The sequence below is a fragment of the Chionomys nivalis genome, chromosome 15, assembly GCF_950005125.1.
Source record: "Chionomys nivalis chromosome 15, mChiNiv1.1, whole genome shotgun sequence".
Taxonomy (NCBI): Eukaryota; Metazoa; Chordata; class Mammalia; order Rodentia; family Cricetidae; genus Chionomys; species Chionomys nivalis.
In genome coordinates, this window is record NC_080100.1 from 51,388,123 (window position 1) to 51,407,971 (window position 19,849).

Here is a 19,849-nt window from a genome sequence, read left to right on the forward strand (position 1 = left end):
CTACTACCTGCGGATCCCACTGTTCAGTTCACCGGTAAAGGGCACTGGTGTGTTGACCCCTTTGGGCTTCCAGGGAATCCTAGACGACCATGCCTGATCCCACCTTCTGCTCTCCAGCCCAGCTGAGGGCCTGCTAGGCCCACCCTTTGTTTAGCTCCTACTGGAATTTCTTCCCGTTTCCCCATGTCTACTCCCTTACCTGCCCTTTGAGATCTAGTTCACAGCCATGAGATCTTTCCCTCTACGCTACTGCTCTTCTGAAGAGGACCTAGTCTTTGTCTAATCCACTTCAAAACCACGACTCCCTTCTAACTAGTGGACCTAAGAGCAGGTCTCTTCCCTTCGCTCTACAGTAATAGGCAGACCCCTTGGGGGTCAAATCCTTTTGGATGGACTCACACCTTCATAGCTCCATGAGGCCTCCAGGCAACCAGTGACAGTATCTATCTATCTATCTATCTATCTATCTATCTATCTATCTATCTATCTATCATTATCTATCTGTCTATCTATCTATCATCTATCAATCATCTACCTATCATCTATCTATCAATCAATCAATATCTATCTATCATCTATCTATCTATCTAGGCATCTATCATCTATCAATCTATCATCTATCTATCATCTATCTATCATCTATCTCTCTAGGCATCTATCATCTATCTATCTATCTATCTATCTATCTATCTATCTATCTATCATCTATCTATCATCTCTCTATCTAGGCATCTATCTATCTAGGCAGGGTTTTTCTGTGTAGCTTTGGATCCCGTCCTTGAATTCACTCTGTAGACCAGGCTGGTCTCAAACTCTTAGAGATCCACCTGTCTCTTCCTCCTGAGTACTGGGATTAAAGGCGTGTGCCACCACTGCCTAGCTGACAGCTTCTTAAATAATCCCCCTAGAGCTCTGTGCTGCTTGTAGAAGGGGAACATGTATCCACAGAACTCCTTGGGTGTGTGTTCTCTTTGAGGGAGTACAGCGGGAGAGTCCTATCCTCAGTCCTGTCCTGAGAACCAATCCTCAGACTCAAGAGCATAGCTTCCTGGGTGCAAATACAGGGCTGGAATAACCAAGGCAGCTGCCATGGGGACAGGAGTTCCAGGGAACAGCAAGGCCCAGGCAGAAATATAGAAAGAGCATTTTTCATGTGGTCAGGGCACCTTCCGGTACACACAACTGGAGGGCAGGGTCATAGTGAGATATGGCCATGGCAATAAGGAGAAAATGCCAGGTCAGACCTACTGCCCACTGTCACGTTACATTTGAGGGGAGCTGGTAGCTTGTGCAGGAGCTGCGGACGTCTGAGCCTTTGTTCCACACAGTTCCAAGATGGGAGAGGCTCAGCATGCTGGCGGCTGGCCGACTTCTAGGGGCCCAGGTGGGAGAATCAGATAGGTGCTGTCTTCTCTGCATCTCACTGAAAATGGTGGTCTGCTGTGTGCTGGCAGATCCCTGAGACCACCTGGGTGTTCTGTGAGACTGCTTCTCAAACAGCCCCAACTTCTCAAATGCACCTCTAAAAACAAACCCAACACCTGCCGAATCCACTTCGGCCTACTTTGCTCCAGCAGAGGCACTGACCAAGGGAACGCAACAGCGGAGAGAAAGGGCATGAAGTCAGTCAAGAGCGGCCCCTGAAACACAGTGTTTGCTGAGGTCCGTGTGAGAGAATGCACCAGAGAAGCTGAGGTAGAAACGGAAAAAAGACAGCCCCGTTTTAAAAACCCAAACCTATACGTAGGTTATGCTCATCTACTGTGACATATCATCTGCTGTAACTTCTACAGTGCCAGGAACGGCTCTAGAGTAGCTGAGGGCCCCTGATGTCACACACACACACTCTCCAGAGCTGTACACTGGTTGCTAGTATACACTGCAATGTCAAGCTGCTGGTTCCCTTTCTTCTTTGCTTTTCTTCAGAGATACCAACAGCCTTGCCTCTAAAATGGTTGACTGAGAAACCAATATGGACAAAGCAATGGCCTTTAGCTGAGTAAAAGTTACAGGCTTTAGAACAGCTGGTACAAGAGCAATTAGATGCTGGACATATAGAAGAATCTACCAGCCCTTGGAATTCTCCTGTATTTGTGGTTAAGAAAAAATCAGGTAAATGGAGAATGGTGACAGATCTCAGGGCTATCAACAAGGTTATTCAACCTATGGGCCCTCTGCAATCTGGAATTCCTTTGCCTTCTTTATTACCAAAAGAATGGCCTCTCATAGCTATTGATTTAAAGGATTGTTTCTTCACTATACCTCTACAAGAACAAGATAGAGAAAAGTTTGCCTTCACAGTACCTACTTATAATAATTCCCAACCTTCGAAGAGATACCAGTAGGCCATCCTCCGCCAGGGCATGTTAAATAGGCCCTCCCTGTGCCAATATTTTGTAAATCAACCATTGCAAATGATACACAAGAAATTTCTCAAAACGATAGTATATCATTACATGGACAACATTTTGTTATCCGATTCAAATATGGATACCTTGGAAAGACTGTTTGAAGAAATAAAGATAGTTTTTCCTAAATGGGGATTGCAGATTGCTCCTGAAAAGATTTAGAGGGGAGATTCTGTTAATTATTTAGGTTATAAAATAGGTTTGCAAAAAATTAAGACACAAAAGGCTCCAAATTAGGAGAGATCACCTACGGACTCTTAATGACTTTCAAAGACTGTTAGGAGACATTTCCAGTCTACAACCAGCTATTGGGATAACACCTGATTTAATAATTCATTTGAACAAAACCTTGGACGGTGATAAAGATTTGAACAGTCCCAGAGAATTAACAGCTGAAGCAGAAAAGGAACTGACAATGATTGAGGAAAAATTACAACAGGCACATGTGGACAGGGTGAATCCGGAGCTCGATTGTATTCTCGTCATACTACCATCAAAAATTTCTCCTAAAGGAATTTTAATGCAGAGAGATGATATTATCTTGGAATGGATCTTTTTGCCACATAAACCAAGTAAGAAACTGAAAACTTATGTGGAAAAAGTCTCTGAGTTAATTATAAAAGGCAAGTTGAGACTTCGTCAACTAGCAGGCATAGACCCAGCAGAAATTATAGTGCCTTTCACTGCTGATGAACTAAAGAAATTATGGGAAGATAATGAACCATGGCAAAGAGCTTGTGCTAATTTTTTGGGAGAAATTAATAACAACTATCCAAAAAGCAAGAGGCTTAACTTCATAAAGAGAACTTCTTGGATCCTTCCTCGAATCGTCCGTGATGCTCCAATAACTGGAGCCCGTACATTTTATACTGATTCCAATAAATCAGGGAAGGCAGGTTACAAATCAGAAGACTTGGGTAAGGTGGAACAAAGTCCTTATGATTCTGTCCAGAAGGCAGAATTATATGCCATTCTTATGGTGCTAAGGGATTTTAAAGAACCTATTAATATAGTTACTGATTCACAATACGCAGAAAGAGTTATTTTACATATTGAAATTGCTGAATTTATACCTGATGATACAGAACTAACCTCATTGTTTATCCAGGTACAAGATATGATCAGGAACAGGCTTTGCCCTATGTATATAACACACATCCAATCCCATACGGGTCTGCCAGGTCCTCTAGCACAAGGTAATGCAGAAATTGATCAATTATTGATTGGTAGTGTGCTACAAGCCTCTGAATTTCATAAAAAACATCATGTTAATAGCAAAGGCTTGAAGAAAGAGTTTTCTATTACATGGCAACAAGCTAAGGAGGTTGTAAAGAAATGCCCTACTTGCTCTTTCTATAACCAAACGCCACTGCCTGCAGGGGCTAATCCAAAGGGCACTCAAAGGAATGAAATTTGGCAGATGGATGTGTTCCACTTTGCAGAATTTGGCAAATTAAAATATGTTCATCACACCATTGACACTTATTCAGGCTTTCAATGGGCAACTGCTTTAAGTTCAGAAAAAGCTGATTCAGTAATCACTCATTTATTAGAAGTCATGGCTATCATGGGTATACCTACACAAATAAAGGCAGATAATGGTCCTGCTTATGTGTCTAGGAAAATGAAACGGTTTTTTGATTATTACAATATCAAGCATGTTACTGGTATATCATACAATCCTACAGGTCAAGCAGTCATAGAAAGATCAAATCGAACTATAAAGGATATGTTGAACAAACAGAAAGGGGTGGGAAACACCCCCAGAAATAGGTTACATAATGCTTTGTTAACCTTGAATTTTCTCAATGCTAATGAAAAGGGAACAACGGCTGCTGAAAGACATTGGATAATGGAAAAGTCTACTGAAAGTTTATTTCAAGGATGTGCTGACCTCACAATGGAAGCCAGGAGATGTGCTGCATTGGGGAAGGGGTTTTGCTCTTGTCTCCACAGGTGAGGAAAAATTGTGGATACCGTCAAAATTAATAAAGGTTCGGTTTGAAGAAGAGACGCCACTTGGAAAAGATAAATAACAATTCATTCACAAGGATGGCAATCATACTGATGGTAAGAAATAGATAGGTTGGGGGCAGGGTTCTTATCTCCACAGGAAAATACTCATCTTCAAAGAATTTAAGGGACCCTGAATATTTAATTACTGATGGATGTAAACTAGTTATGACCCATTAAGGATCGGCAATAAAACTATATATGTTCCGTAAGTATTAATTTTTTAAATGTCTTATTAAACATTTCTTTATAAGTATGTAGAGCTGGTTTTGGAGTTGGACTATGGCTCAGTCTCTTTTCAATTCCAAGCCTGTTGATAAGAGATATCTCAGAGTTTCTGTCTCAGGTCAGGAGCCATGAAATTGGACAGAATAAGAATAATTATATACTTGATATACTTTTTCTTTGCCTTTCCTCATATCTGTGTCTTTCTTTATATGTCAGTATATGTCCTTGTTGTTAATGTTTAAATTTCCCATACCAAGCAACACATTTTCCTACAGTAATCTTTGAAGTTTCCAGGATGAAGATGGGGCCCCATGACATCAACTCAATCTGGTTATTATGACGTCATGATTTTTTTTTTAAGCGCTAAAATTAGACCTGTTTTTTGGTACCAACTGCACGAGACAATTTCGAATGGTACACATTTTTTATCACTTTTTTTATTTATTTATTAAAGATTTCTGCCTTCTCCCTGCCACCACCTCCCATTTCCCTCCCCCTCCCCCAACAAGTTCCCCACCCTCATCATCTCTAAGAGTAATCCGGGTTCCCTGCCCTGTGGGAAGTCCAAGGACCACCCACCTCCATCCAGGACTAGTAAGGTGAGCATCCAAACTGCCTAGGCTCCCACAAAGCCAGTACGTGCAGTAGGATCAAAAACCCATTGCCATTGTTCTTGAGTTCTCAGTAGTCCTCATTGTCCATTATATTCAGCAAGTCCGGTTTTATCCCATGCTTTTTCAGACCCAGGCCAGCTGGCCTTGGTGAGTTCCTGATAGAACAACCCCATTGTCTCATTGTGTGGGTGCACCCCTCGCGGTCCTGAGTTCCTTGCTCGTGCTCTGTCTCCTGCTCTTGATTTGGACCTTGAGATTTCAGTCCGGTGCTCCAATGTGGGTCTTTGTCTCTGTCTCCTTTCATCGCCTAAATGTTTTTCTTAGGGTTCACCTTCTTAATTAGCTTGTCTAGGATCACGCATAATAGGCTCAACGTCCCCTATTCATGGCTAGAAACCAAATATGAGTGAGTATATCCCATGTTCCTCTTTTTGGGTCTGGCTTACCTCACTCAGTATAGTGTTTTCTATTTCCGTCCATTTGCCTGCAAAATTCAGGAAGTCATCGTTTTTTACTGCTGAGTAATACTCTAATATGTATATATTCCATACTTTCTTCATCCATTCTTCCATTGAAGGGCATCTAGGTTGTTTCCAGGTTCTGGCTATTACAAACAATGCTGCTATGAACATAGTTGAGCATATACTTTTGTTGTATGATAGGGCATTTCTTGGGTATATTCCCAAGAGTGGTATTGCTGGGTCCAGGGGTAGGTGGATCCGAAATTCCTGAGAAACCGCCATACTGTTTTCCAAAGTGGTTGCACAAGTTTGCATTCCCACCAGCAATGGATGAGTGTACCCCTTTCTCCACAACCTCTAAGCAAAGGCTATCATTGGTGTTTTTTATTTTAGCCATTCTGACAGGTGTAAGATGGTATCTTAAAGTTGTCTTGATTTGCATTTCCCTGATCGCCAAGGAAGTTGAGCATGTCCTTAAATGTCTTTTGGCCAGTCGCACTTCTTCTGTTGAGAATTCTCTGTTCAGCGCAGTGCCCCATTTTTTAATTGGGTTGATTAGCCCTTTACGGTCTACTTTCTTGAGTTCTCTATATATTTTGGAGATCAGACCTTTGTCTGTTGTGGGGTTGGTGAAGATCTTCTCCCAGTCAGTGGGTTGCCTTTTTGTCTTAGTGACAGTGTCCTTTGCTTTATAGAAGCTTCTCAGTCTCAGGAGGTCCCATTTATTCAATGATGCCCTTAATGTCTGTGCTGCTGGGGTTGTACGTAGGAAGTGTTCTCCTGTGCCCAGGAGTTGTAGAGTACTTCCCACTTTCTCTTCTATCAGGTTCAGTGTGTTCCGACTGATATTGAGGTCTTTAATCCATTTGGACTTGAGTTTTGAGCATGGTGATAGATATGGTTCTATTTTCATTCTTCTACAGGCTGACATCCAGTTTTGCCAGCACCATTTGTTAAAGATGCTCTCTTTTTTCCATTGTATACTTTTAGCTCCTTTATCAAAAATCAGGTGTTCATAGGTTTGTGGGTTAAAGCTAGGGTCTTCTATTCGATTCCATTGGTCAACTTCTCTGTTTCTATGCCAATACCAAGCTGTTTTCAACACTGTAGCTCTGTAATAGAGTTTGAAGTCAGGGATGGTAATGCCTCCAGAGAGTCCTTTATTGTATAAGATTGTTTTGGCTATCCTGGGTTTTTTGTTTTTCCATATAAAGTTGATTATTGTCTTTTCCAGATCTGTGAAGAATTTTGATGGGATTTTGATGGGAATTGCGTTGAATCTATAGATTGCTTTTGGTAGAATTGCCATTTTTACTATGTTGATCCTCCCAATCCAAGAGCAAGGGAGATCCTTCCATTTTCTGGTGTCCTCATCGATTTCTTTCTTCAAAGACTTAAAGTTCTTGTCAAATAGATCTTTCACGTCCTTGGTTAGAGTTACCCCAAGATATTTTATGCTATTTGTAGCTATCGTGAAAGATGATGCTTCTCTGATTTCCCTCTCTGCTTCCTTATCCTTAGTGTATAGGAAGGCAACTGATTTTTTGGAGTTGATCTTGTATCCTGCCACATTCCCAAAGGTGTTTATCAGCTGTTGGAGTTCTTTGGTAGAGTTTTTTGGGTCGCTTATGTATACTATCATATCATCTGCAAATAACGAAAGCTTAACTTCTTCCTTTCCAATACGAATCCCCTTGATCCCCTTATGTTGTCTTATTGCTATTGCTAGAACTTCAAGCACTATATTGAAGAGGTATGGAGAGAGTGGACATCCTTGTCGTGTTCCTGATTTTAGTGGGATGGCTTTGAGTTTTTCTCCGTTTAATTTAATGTTGGCTGTCTGCTTGCTGTAGATAGCTTTTATTACTTTTAGGTATGATCCTTTTATCCCTAATCTCTCCAAGACCTTCATCATAAAGGGGTGTTGAATTTTGTCGAATGCTTTTTCAGCATCTAATGAAATGATCATATGGTTGTTTTCTTTCAGTTTATTTATATGGTGGATTACATTGATAGATTTGCATATGTTGAACCAGCCCTGCATCTCTGGGATGAAGCCTACTTGATCATAATGGATAATTTTTCTGATGTGTTCTTGGATTCGGTTTGCCAGTATTTTATTGAGGATTTTTGCATCAATGTTCATGAGTGAGATAGGTCTGTAATTCTCTTTCTTGGTTGGGTCTTTGTGTGGTTTTGGTATCAGGGTAATTGTAGCTTCATAAAAGGAATTTGGTAATGACTCTTCTGTTTCTATATTGTGAAATACATTAAGAAGTATAGGTATTAGCTCTTCTTGGAAGGTCTGGTAGAATTCTGCATTGAAACCAACTGCACGAGACAATTTCGAATGGTACACATTTTTGACAACACTCTGGCCGGACCTTCTCAAAACGCTCAGAGGCTAGTTACAATTTTTTTTTTTTAGGTCAAAGGTTAATTTGGGAATTTTACCATAATTTGCTTCCACAGGACCCCCTTAGAAGAACGTCACCCCCATGTCAGCTAGAAGCAATCTTAGAGGACGACGTCCCCTCTTCCAACAGCGTTTGCCCACAGGGTTAGGGACATCATTTAGTGGTTGGTTTAGGGTTGAGGGGATGGGGGAGATATTTTATGGAATTAGGGGTATTTTCAAAAAAAGGGGGGGGAATAACTGGTTTGATGGGATGATTGGTATTTGTGAATTACTATCTTTAGAAAATTGTATTGGTACTGTTTCTTGTATATTGATATGTTGAATATTGAATGTGAGTGTTCCTACCTCTATTTTTGTATAAGAGTATAACTTTGACTATATTGTATTGATACATTTACCATATTACAATGTACATTTCTACCTCTGATATTATTTATATAATAACATTGTTTACATTTGATATGTAATGACATTGTTTACAGTTAAAGATCATTGTCTTCATATATTGCACAGTTGTTTATTCTCTTAGTCTTCAAGTTAGATAGGTATTGAGAATTATATGTTTGTCATATTTATTTTTAGGTTAATCAGGTCTTTTAGATACATAGAGATTATATTTAGTACAGATAGTATAATCTTCAGCCTCTTCGAAGAGCTGTAGAAAATGGCCTTTAATCTAACCTAGAATTCTGTGCCAACAAGACACAATCACTCCTGGCAACACCGCTCTACTCCCAAGAGAACGTTGAGCACCAAAGACACTCCACTGGGAGCTTGTCTTCTTGGCAAAACTGGCCTTTGGGTTAAGAAAAACCCATACCTCAACTACTGACAAAGATACAGAATATTCATAAGTGGATGAAACAGGATTGTCTTATCTTGCCAAGACAGGGTAGGATAGTTCTAAGAAAGTTCCTTGCCTTTAATAATGGTATGTCAGTTATGTTAGGCCTTAGCCAAAGTTGGTTGACTCAACATTGCAAACGAGACTTTGGGTGATTGCCCAGGTAGTCAGTTGTCTCTGTCATTTGTTGCACATTTTGGATATCTCTCGTTTGTTAAGTAATATTAATTCCCTTCTCAGATCTTTGACGGAGTTGAAGATTAGATAATTGTAGTTACTCTTTGCATTATTTAGACTCCTTGGAATAAAATGTTTAGTGTATTTATTATTTGTTCCTATTGTATATAGTTGTATTTGGTTTGGCTCTATCTTATTTAGACAAAAAGGGGAGATGTAGGGGACACCCAGCCAATCACCTTGCTGGTAGGGTGGGGTCCCCCGAGGATATTTTTTACTTATAAAGATTGTGGGCGCGCTCCCCGACGCCCCTTCTGCTTTCCTGTTCTCTGCTGGAACCACGCGTTCTGTGAGTTTTTCCCTAACTAAAGCTGTATATATTATTATAATTTCTGTCTGCCTTCATTTTACGCCGATACACTTTTCTGTCAGTGAAGACCATTTATACACAGCCTGAGAGCTCTCAGCTTTACATGAGCAGTCTTTGCATGAGTGGGATATGGCAAGAAGGATGCTGTTTCAGACCTAATATCCTTAGGGGCTCTACTTACCAAAACCATAAGAGAAAGACGTGTGTGCGTGCGTGTGTGTGTCGGGGGGAGATAAAAGGGGGAGGGAGGAGAGAGACATGAGGTAGAATAGCCATCAACATGGATGGGCATGGGCCTCTGTAGTAAGATGTAGTCCTTTGGGCTGTACGGGACAGCTGGGTCTTTAGATTTCTGAGGAAACTACACACTGATTTCCAGCAATGCATGAGAGTTCCCCCCCCCCACAGTCTCACCAGCACTTGCTGTCATTGGTTTTATTAATCTTAGCCACTGTGGCTAGGTTAGGATGAAATCTTAAAGTAATTTAAATTTGCATCTTCCTGATGGCTGAGGATGCTGAACATTTTCCTAAAGGGTTTCTTGGCCATTTGTGTTTCATCTTCTGAGAACTCTGTCTATTGGTTGTTTTCTTGATGTTCTGGGTTTTTTGTTTGTTTTGAATTCTTTGAATATTCTAAATAGAAATCTTCTGTCAGATGTATAGTTGGTAAAGATTTTTTTTTCCCATTCTGTAAGGTGTTGCTTTGCAGGAATGATGGTGTCCTTTGTTGTACAGAAGCTTTTCGGCTTTACGAGGTTCCATTTATTAATTGTTGATCTCAATGAGGGTGCGACCAGCGTCCTGTTCAGAAAGTCTTTTCCTATGCCAACAAGTTCAACTGTCTCCCTGGTCCTTCTCTAGAGAAGATTCTTGCAGTAGATGGGAATTAACAGAGATACCCCCAACTGGAGAGTGTGCAGAGGGTGAGAGACTTTGGAACACTCAGTCCTAAATGGGATGTCTTATCACACTTTTCCCCTTGAGGCTCAGGACCTATGCTGAAGAGGAGGTGGACACATTGGAAGAGCCAAAGGTGGTGAATAACTCCAAGGAAACAGAGTCTTCCAAACACAGAAGGGCTGATGCACATCTGAGTGCACAGAGACTGCCTGAGCTAGACGGAATCCCAACACAGAGGGGAAGTGAGCACAGAGTCCTGCTATTTGTAACCGATACCTCATGGGAGAGGGGAAATTAGGATTCTCCCAAGGAACAACACTGTCTGTCAGCCCTCTCCAGGGCAGGCTTCAGGCTCAGGAGGAGGACACTGTGCCTGTCAGCCCCCTCCAGGGCAGGCCTCAGGCTCAGGAGGAGAACACTGTGCCTGTCAGCCCCCTCCAGGGCAGGCCTCAGGCTCAGGAGGAGGACACTGTACCTGTCACCCCCCTCCAGGGCAGGCCTCAGGCTCAGGAGGACACTGTGCCTGTCAGCCCACCCCCCCACACACACACCCAGGGCAGATCTCAGGCTCAGGAGGAGGACACTGTGCCTGTCAGCCCCCTCCAGGGCAGGCCTCAGGCTCAGGAGGAGGACACTGTGCCTGTCAGCCCCCTCCAGGGCAGGCCTCAGGCTCAGGAGAAGGACACTGTGCCTGTCAGCCCCCTCCAGGGCAGGCCTCAGGCTCAGGAGTAGTTGGCCAACTCAAAACAGACTCCATATTTTTTGTTGTTGTTGTTGTTGTGGTGGTGGTGGTTGTTTATTACTATTTGGTGTTTTCTTTATTGTTTTTGTTTGTTTGTTTTAAGTGAAAAGACAGGAAGTTGGGTGAGTAAGAAGGTGGGGGAAGATCTGGGGGTTTGGGGAAGACAAAGAATATGATAAAAATATAGTGTATGAAAAATTTTGTAAATAATTAAAAATGAAATCAAACTTTGAGAGTGTTAGTACAATGGATACATATCTGTGGAGTGTTCAGCCACAAATGCAATGCTCCTCCTACACACGTCCACATGACAAGGGCCAGGGACCAGGGAGGAAGAAGGGTGGAAAACTTGGAAGAGCCAAGGGCTGGGGAGGACACAGGACCTCTGCACTCACGGACTCAGCGCATCAAGGGACGCCTACACAAGACCTGAACAAGACCAAGCCTGTAGACACTCTAAGACAGAGAAGGGAGCAGCTCACGAGCCCCACCCCCTTGCTGAGGAGACAGGGACAGCTAGTGGCCTCTGGGGGCCGGAGAGTCAGTTTTCTTTAAGGGGATGGTCCCATAGGTTAACCTTGTTCCAGGGGATGGCCCCATACTCACAAGCATATGGGCAATACAAATTAGATTTAGTGAAATATATATATATTATATAATATATAACACATATATAATAGATGAACATGAAATTGGGAGTGGGTGGGGAAGTGGGGATGGATCGAGGAAGATTTAGGGAGAAGAGTAGGAGGGTTAATGTAATAAAAACCCATTGTAAACATATATGAAATTATCAAAGAATTAATGGAAATGTGTCTTACAGTGAGAGTCAATAGGTGTAATACAGTAGATCATTCAAGGAAATCGAGTTATGCCAAATGAGCCCGGGCTCAGCTCCATTACTCTGTCATCTGTATAACTCTGGCCAAATCACTCACGCTCTGAGCCGCCATTTCCCCACCTGTAATGGAACCTCACTTCCTAGAGCACAGCAAGCATCCTAGGCACGGTGCCCAGCACACGGAAAGCTCTCAGTGAGCATCACTGTCACTCACGGGTTTTCACAGACCTCAACACTGATGTCTGCTGGTGCTCGCGTGAGACGACAAGTCACCTGCCCACACGACCAGAACAGCCATCTCGTTTCTCTTGGCACTCACAGGCTGCAGTCCGCGTGTCCTGTTTACACTGGCTGAGGGCTTCCTGGTGACAGAGCAGTTACACGGGAACATGTATTTGTTTAGTTCTTAGCATTCGCTGCTCCAAAATGTCTGTGGATTGATCTATGTGGATCTCAGAAACGCAATCGTTAGCTGCCCGGCTGAAGAGGTCTCTCTCTGTGTGTTTGTTTTTACTAGAAGGCAGGCCTCTGAACCTGTGGTTTGCAAACTTCCCTTTTAAGCATGGAACACTATTTATCAAAGAGACTCTGACAGGCGTGCCTGGTTCTGCACACGAGGCAGATGGAAGCAGAGCTGGACCAATTTAAAAGCAGGGTGTTGCAAAGCGACCTCAGTCCCTAAACGCATTTCCATGTACCCCCAAAAAATGCCCCTAGGACCTGGAACATTCTCTAGAACATGCTCAGAAAACACTAGTTGAAATCCATTATCCAGCTTGAATCCCGTGGCCTGTAAACACCCAGCCTGCATGGGAATTCTCCTTGCTTTATCAGTGACACAAAGCCGGAGACCCACAAACCGCAACGTCCTACTTCCTAAACATCCTGACATACACCAACAACCCCCCCTTTTTTAATTGACTACACACTGAGTAATGTCACCCCCACCACCACCACATTCTCCAGGATCAGTGTTAAAGGTCATGCTACCTGTGTGGATGACTTGCCAGATCATCGTGATTGACAGCTCCTCATCAACACTAGGTAATGACATATGAGCCAAGGTCAACAATCTAACCAAAGCTCCCCAAACAAATCCAAACAATTTTCCATAAAAACGCATCTTCCTGGTGGAAGAGTCACTCCTTCTGATGCTGGTGAAGTATCGACACAGCACAGGCTCACACAGCGCGGGCTCCACACATCTGAAGCGGAACAGGGAGAGAAAATCAGACAGCGATTCAGAGCAGGGGCCAGAAAGCTGAAGCAGCTGGGGAAAGTCATTATTCCAGAAAACACAAGGCCAGGAAGCAGGCCCCTCCTCCTTCGCTTAATTGTGGCTGGGCGGAAGCAGGTCATGGGTTTAAGTGTGGGAATCTAAGAGGCAGAGGATGGACTTGTTCAGGGTGGTCTGAGGGAGATCAGCCAGGAGTGATGGGGCTGGAGCCAACTGAGAAAAAAAATCCCAACCAATCGCGAGGAAAATATTTCCTTCTCAAAAAAGGCTGCTCTACTTCCCCAGGGACGGCTGGAAGACTCCCAGCCTGAGTCATTTGGAAACACATTTTACGAAGCCCTACAAGGGGATCCCAGGGGGGGATGGTCTGGCCATTGACAGAGACGATTCGAGACCAAGTGAGCCTTTTCCAGTTCCAACTCCCATGATTCCTGGCTCTCTCTTACTTCTTCCCAGCTTTCCCCGAGACAGCTTGGTCTAAGTACAACTGTCAGGATCCTCTGCCTTGATTGCTTCAGGGCCTGGCTATAACCCCTCATGGACCTCAGTTGAAGAGACTCAGCCATAGCCTGATTTCCTTGCTAGCCAGCTCCTCCTGGCCTCAGGCACCAAGAAAAGCAGCAGAGGTCATGTCCAAGAACCTGGCGCTGCTGGCCCAGACCCTCATTAGCAAGGCTTGGCTAGCTCTCCATACTGTCTCTTATCTCCAGCTCACCAGGTGCCTACAGAAAGCAATCCTTCTGGAGACATCTGCTAATCAGCTCCGCTCCTCTGGAGTCAGGGATAATAAAGCCTGCTCTTGGCGGGAAAACGGGGAAGGCCTCGTATCCTACAGTTGGACAGAGGATGGGGTGGATTTCAGTGGGTCGGATGTCTGCTGATGTACGATTATCAAGCTGTATGAATGAGCTGTAAATGACACTGGTGGCCCTCACAGGTAGCTGTCAGACAGGACTCAGGAAGTCCCCTCCCACCTTTTCCAGGCAGTATGAGTTCAGCTTTTCTGGGTCACTCGGTCTGGGTTTAAGTGGTATTTTCTTGCTTTGTTCATTACTTGCCAAACATATTATATCCTTGTTAACTATTCACTAGACTGAGGAAAGTCCCTGTCTAGAAATTTAGTTTAGAGAAGTCTAGAAAATATCAGATTTGATTTTTGAAACATATTTTTTCCTCTGATTTTAGAGATCTTGGTGGGTAGTTGTTACTTATATTAGGGTATCCATTAACTACTGTTGTATGGAAGGTACCGCTAGCCTTCGTGGCTTCAGGCAGCAATGATTTATCATGGTTCTCTTCGCTGGCTGCTGGTCTGACCTGGACTTGCTTGGGACCGGCAGGCAGCCCACTGTGCTAGAAGGCCCATGGAAGCATCAATTCTATATCCACTGGTCATCTGTTGTATGAACTCCTCGTCCTCCTGAGTCTAGGCCTGCTTCCATGTCACAGGGTCTCAGCTGTGTCTCAAGAGGGCAAAAGAAGACATTGCCAGTGCCACTGAGACTGTAATTGTGGAACTCACACAGTACCTCTGTCACTTCTCATCCATGAAGTCCAAAGATCGGTCCCGACTGAAGTGATGGGGATGGGACATAGGACTAAGTAGTCTGAGATGGGAGGAGCTGGAGAAGAAACTGTAACCCTTTGAAAATCAACTATGTCAGTGTTCCCTGACTGGGTCCAAATGGCATGAGTTGTGGGATGTGGCCACAGTCCCTCTGAGACCAGAAGGATCTCAGGACAAAAACCAAGCCCTGTATTTGACCCTTAACGAGCCACTACACACATGAAATCCCTGCACAGTCCTGCAATAAAGACAAATCCTGCCCACTCCTGCCCACTCTATTCAATCGTTAACAGACATGCTTACAGCAGCAGAGAAAGCCATTCCCCTAGAACACCATTTTGGGAAGCGTGGTCAGGAACTCTAGACTCTCAGAGCAGTTCCAGTTTAGCTGACTTTGCTTTGTTTGTAAAACATTATCAACATCACATGTGTGTTTAAAGTACCTTCTATCACAGGGAGGTGCCCCAGAATCAGGCAAGTCCTCAACTGGATCACCGGATCGCCACACGGGTCTCTCTCAGGTACTTAGGAAGAAACCAGTTGCCAAGTTTGTATTCACAATGACTCAAGGTCTTTTCTTTCAGGTATACTGTTTCTAAAGCCTGAGAGAAGTATTGATTCTTACAGAGTGAATATTAAAACTCACTGTGGTTGACGCTCAATAAGTTTAAAAGCCCAAGGACAATCGTACAGCCAAGAGCAGAGCAGGAACCCAATGGCAGTTTTCCTGAAAGGGCTAACCAGTCCCTGAGGGACCACTGTAGTCTTCCCAGTCTTCTGGCTGCCGGCCTGGACCACCCATGCATCTCACCCCCAAATGAAAAGGAAATCCTTGTCCATCCTCAGAACCAGGTTCTCGGTCGGTACCTCTCAGTAACCACCAGGCTGTCAGAAGCAACGATTACGGTGCCAGTCAGGAGACCATGATAGAGAGAGTTAAATTAAATCAAGGTTTGGGGTGTTGTCATAAGAGCACTCAAGGCCAGAACAGAGAAGGGCAGTTACCTCAAATTCAAGGGCCACGTCCCTGTGCACGGAGGACGCTGTCTGTACACAGCCAAAAAGCACACTGAATTATTAGGTGCCAAATCCAAGGCTGAGGAAGTATGGTGTTTACTTTGGCACCCACTCTTCTATTGGAGAGAGTGGCTGAGAATGGTATGGAGAAGGGCCTCATCTCATCTGGCTGCTGGGGCGATTTATTAGAATTAACTAGTCTCATATTCTTTCGGTAACTGACAGTGATCCACTCAAAGATGCAGTGGCCACATTGCTCAAGGCATTTTTCACATTGACTTCCTTTCCGATGGAAAATAGTTTCAAGACTTTAATCTTACGTTGTGAAATCATCACGGAAACACATCCTGAAAGCCGAAATGAGAAAAGTGAATCTAAAGAGGAACGGGGAATTCCATGGGAAAGAAAAACACTCGGCCAATGATAAAGGCGGAAACAGGGACTCCTAAGAGGGAAAACACCACTGAGTGTGCTGGTCGGGCTGGGAAATAAACAAGGTGGCTGCTGGTTCTACAGCAGTCGCCCGAGAACCTCTGTGAGCCCGATGAACACATCTGTGCGGTGTTTTGTTTGTTGTGGTTTCTGGATAGAAACGAGGGGCTGGTGTGTGCTAAGTAAGCCCTACGCCATTGGGCTATAGCCCCCGGACCTTACCGGTAGTTTTTAATCTAAGTACCAAGAGTTCTGTCGGCCCAAGGGTTGGAGTGATGGGACTTGATCTTCCCTCAGGGTGAAAAGGGATCTGTGGGTCACTTTCAGCTGCCTCTCCTCATCATTTCTGAGCGATGCCCCACATCATGGTCACCATGCACTGAGTTTCAAACCCTAACATATCGAGTTATTCTGTCAGGTATGAAACGGGGTGAAGGGGCGAGGAAAGGGGCTGAGCTGGGTAGGCAAATCTGAGGGACCGCTTGATGCCAGTGTATGGTGTTGTTCCCTTCCTCAAGCCGTGCATTGTGAGATTCTAAGAGCATACTTGCCCCACAAGCATGGCCGACAACACCAACGTTAAGGGCGAAAGACAACCATTGCTGAGGACTTAAGAAAAATGAGCGATTACTCCTATGTGCTATTAAGCACAGGGAACTATGGGGCCGGAGAGATGCTCAGACACTGAAAGTGTATAGCATGCAGTCCTTGCCGAGAACTCGAGTTCCGTTCCTAGCACCTGTATCAGGTGGCTCACAACAGCCTGTAATTCCAGTTTCAGGGGATCTAACAGCATCTTCAGTTTCTGCACGCATGCGGTACCTGAAAACGCATGCAGGCTAATATATATACACATACATCTAAAAAAATGTTCTTTAAATATAGCTGAAGAATAGCAAAATGTCCAACAGCTGAGACTTGCTGGAGAGACAGAAGTCACATGGGGAATGTCCACTGTGATAGTTTATATGTACTATTGACTACCTTCATGAACACGCCTTCAGGAAGGGGCCACAGCCATACAGATCACTGCCAGCCACCAGCTACAAAATCTACCAGTACCGAAGGTCTCACGGAAAGCCCCAGTGGATCGTGGGGAGCCCCACTGGATGCTCGAAGCGCCACCATCACCATTCACCTAAGTTGTCACGGCAAGGGCAAAATGTCTGCCAGTGCCTTGCTGTCCATCCACACAAATAGTCCGGCCACAAACAGTACTCGTATTTAAGTATTTATGGAAGAGGGGGTGAAAGCAGGGCCATGGTGCTCGGGACAATCACAACTGACTTCACCTGCCTCCCTACACCTCCAGGCGATGTCCCCCCAAACCCTGACTCCTTGTCACACTCTGAACTTCCACCCCTCTTGACCGCCACCCACACTCATCTCTACCTGACATCTCCCAGTGAAATCGTCAAGATCCAGTTGGTACGTCACAGGTCTGGGGTGACCTCGAGCAGCTGGTAGAGTTCATTGTTCTGTCCTCTGTCTCCAATATAACTAGCTCACCACAGCGACATCTCTGCTCACCCACGCTTGGCTGGATCAGCTCTTTAAGGACAAGGACACTGTCCTGTTGTCTGTTACCCCAGCATCACACCACGGGCTAAAATGACTAGACATCTACAGCCTCAGTCTTACCTTTGTCCTCTACGTGACAGGAAGGAAGGTCGCCAGCAGACTGCTGGGAGACACCGCCTACGTGAAAACGCATCTACAAGGCCCGCACATTGGTGCAATAGCAAGGAGTAGAAAAATACAGCCAGGGGATCCCTCTTAAGGTCCACGAGCAGCACTGTACCTCCTCTGCTCCCTAGGAACTCCCCTGAGTAATCATGTCTGTGTTGAGACTTGGCTGGCCACACATTTCCGACAGATTTTTGTTTTCTTCCAGATCTGAGTGCTTGGAAAAATGTTGTAATTTCCTTGTGGGTCTCATTATATCTCTGATTAGGGCTGAGGAAACACCAACCCCCATCAGTCCTGTCACTTCCAGCAGTTCTGCGTGTTAGTTTTGGGCTGTGTCCCCGTGTGCTACTGAGGCACAGTCTGCCATTGGGAACATCTTTTGGAGAACACCTCTTAGATACTCTCCTTGCACCATCCTTCCCCATTTCAGGACCAGGAGACTTTGGTGCAAGGAACTCAAGCCTCTTGATACAGCGAAGAAAGCAACTTGCAAGATACCCCACCCTGAGGCGCAGAAAAGAGTCCCACTCATGAAAACTGCCGTGCCATGTCTCCTCGGAGGGACCTTTCTGTGTCACCATTATAATGATCCTTTCGGCATTAAGAAGAGAACTGAACTGTCTCAAATCTCTGGGAATGAGCCTGCTATGTGTGTTCTAAAACAGATTGGATTTCAGGAGCTGTTTCCAACTTCATGGTATTAAATTTCCTTTTATTCTTTCCAGACCCAGATTTCCAATAAGCCCTTTAAAAATCACAAAGACCTTCACCCCGGGGAGGGATATTTCGCTATCTCAATAAAGTCTTCCAATCCTTAGGAGACAAGCCACCATATTTTCAGTCTCAAAACTATTAATTTTATTTCCTCCAAGAATCTTATGAAAATATTTTTATTTCTTGCCTGAGATCCCTGGGAGGTAAACTGAAAAAAAAATATAGCTAATAAGGGATAATTCCAATATGACCAAAACAATACATCCTGGAATATGGAAATAATTAAGACCCAAAAAACTGTTAAGCCCTCAAGGCAAAAAAAAAAAACAAAAAACCCTTCTAACCAGAAAGTGCTGTGATGCCTCTCACTTCACTAATGTGCACCAGATACAATTCAGGGTGTATTCTGTCTTAAACTAAACAAGTCGCTTAAAAAAGTCAAGTTTCTATAAATGGTAGTAGTTAAGGGTTTATTTCACATGAAGATTTCATAACTAGGGCCTGGGGCAGGATGACTCAGACTGTGAAGCACTTGCCACTCAATGTGAAGATCTGAGCGCGACCTGATTACCAGGGCTCACCAAGAAGCCGGGTGTGGCAGTGTGCTCCCATAACCCAACCACTGAGAACATGTAGACGAGGAACCCTGGAGGCCTGCCAGTCATATAATCTCTCCACGTCAATGAGTTCCAATTCACTGACAGATCCTGTCTCAAAAACCTAAGGTAGGATAAGATCAGTGAAGACACCCAACATCTAACCATCTTCCATACACCAACACACATGCACTACAAATCCATAGAGTCCATTGAAATCACACAACTTGCAAGGTTCCAAGTTTAGTGTATGTTGGAGAAGTCTGATTTACATGCTTGGTTAGGATACCCTTAATTGGTAGCACGTGTGTTCATTTGTCCTGAGGATGAAGCAGAGTGGAAGAATGGGGTTGCAGGTAGAGGAGGGAGAAGGTTAATTTGGGGGCACACGGCGTTAGAAGAGGCAGTGGGATACTGGGGAACAGAACAAACACAGTCGGCTTTATACATCTGGAGTCCGGAAGAGAGATCCAGTGGGAGAGAGCCAGACTGTGGTAGCAGTTCAAGCCACGGGGGAGGGGGGACATCAGAAGGTGCAAGCGGACCATAGAGACCAAGGACCAAGGAGTCATCCAAGC

At 44.2% G+C, this 19,849-nt stretch overlaps 1 protein-coding gene across 3 annotated transcripts in view; it reads right to left on the reverse strand.

Annotated features, from left to right (window-relative positions):
• Positions 1 to 19,849, reverse strand: part of Lhfpl2 (LHFPL tetraspan subfamily member 2) — a 160,526-nt gene that overhangs the window by 62,525 nt on the left and 78,152 nt on the right. Inside the window, exon 1 of one of the 3 annotated variants that reach the window (XM_057790117.1) lies at positions 13,010 to 13,082. The exons of the other annotated variants lie outside the window; for them this stretch is intronic. The gene's annotated coding sequence lies outside the window, so the exon portion shown is untranslated. Of the gene's footprint in view, positions 1 to 13,009; positions 13,083 to 19,849 lie in introns of those variants that run through there. 3 annotated transcript variants of the gene reach the window in all.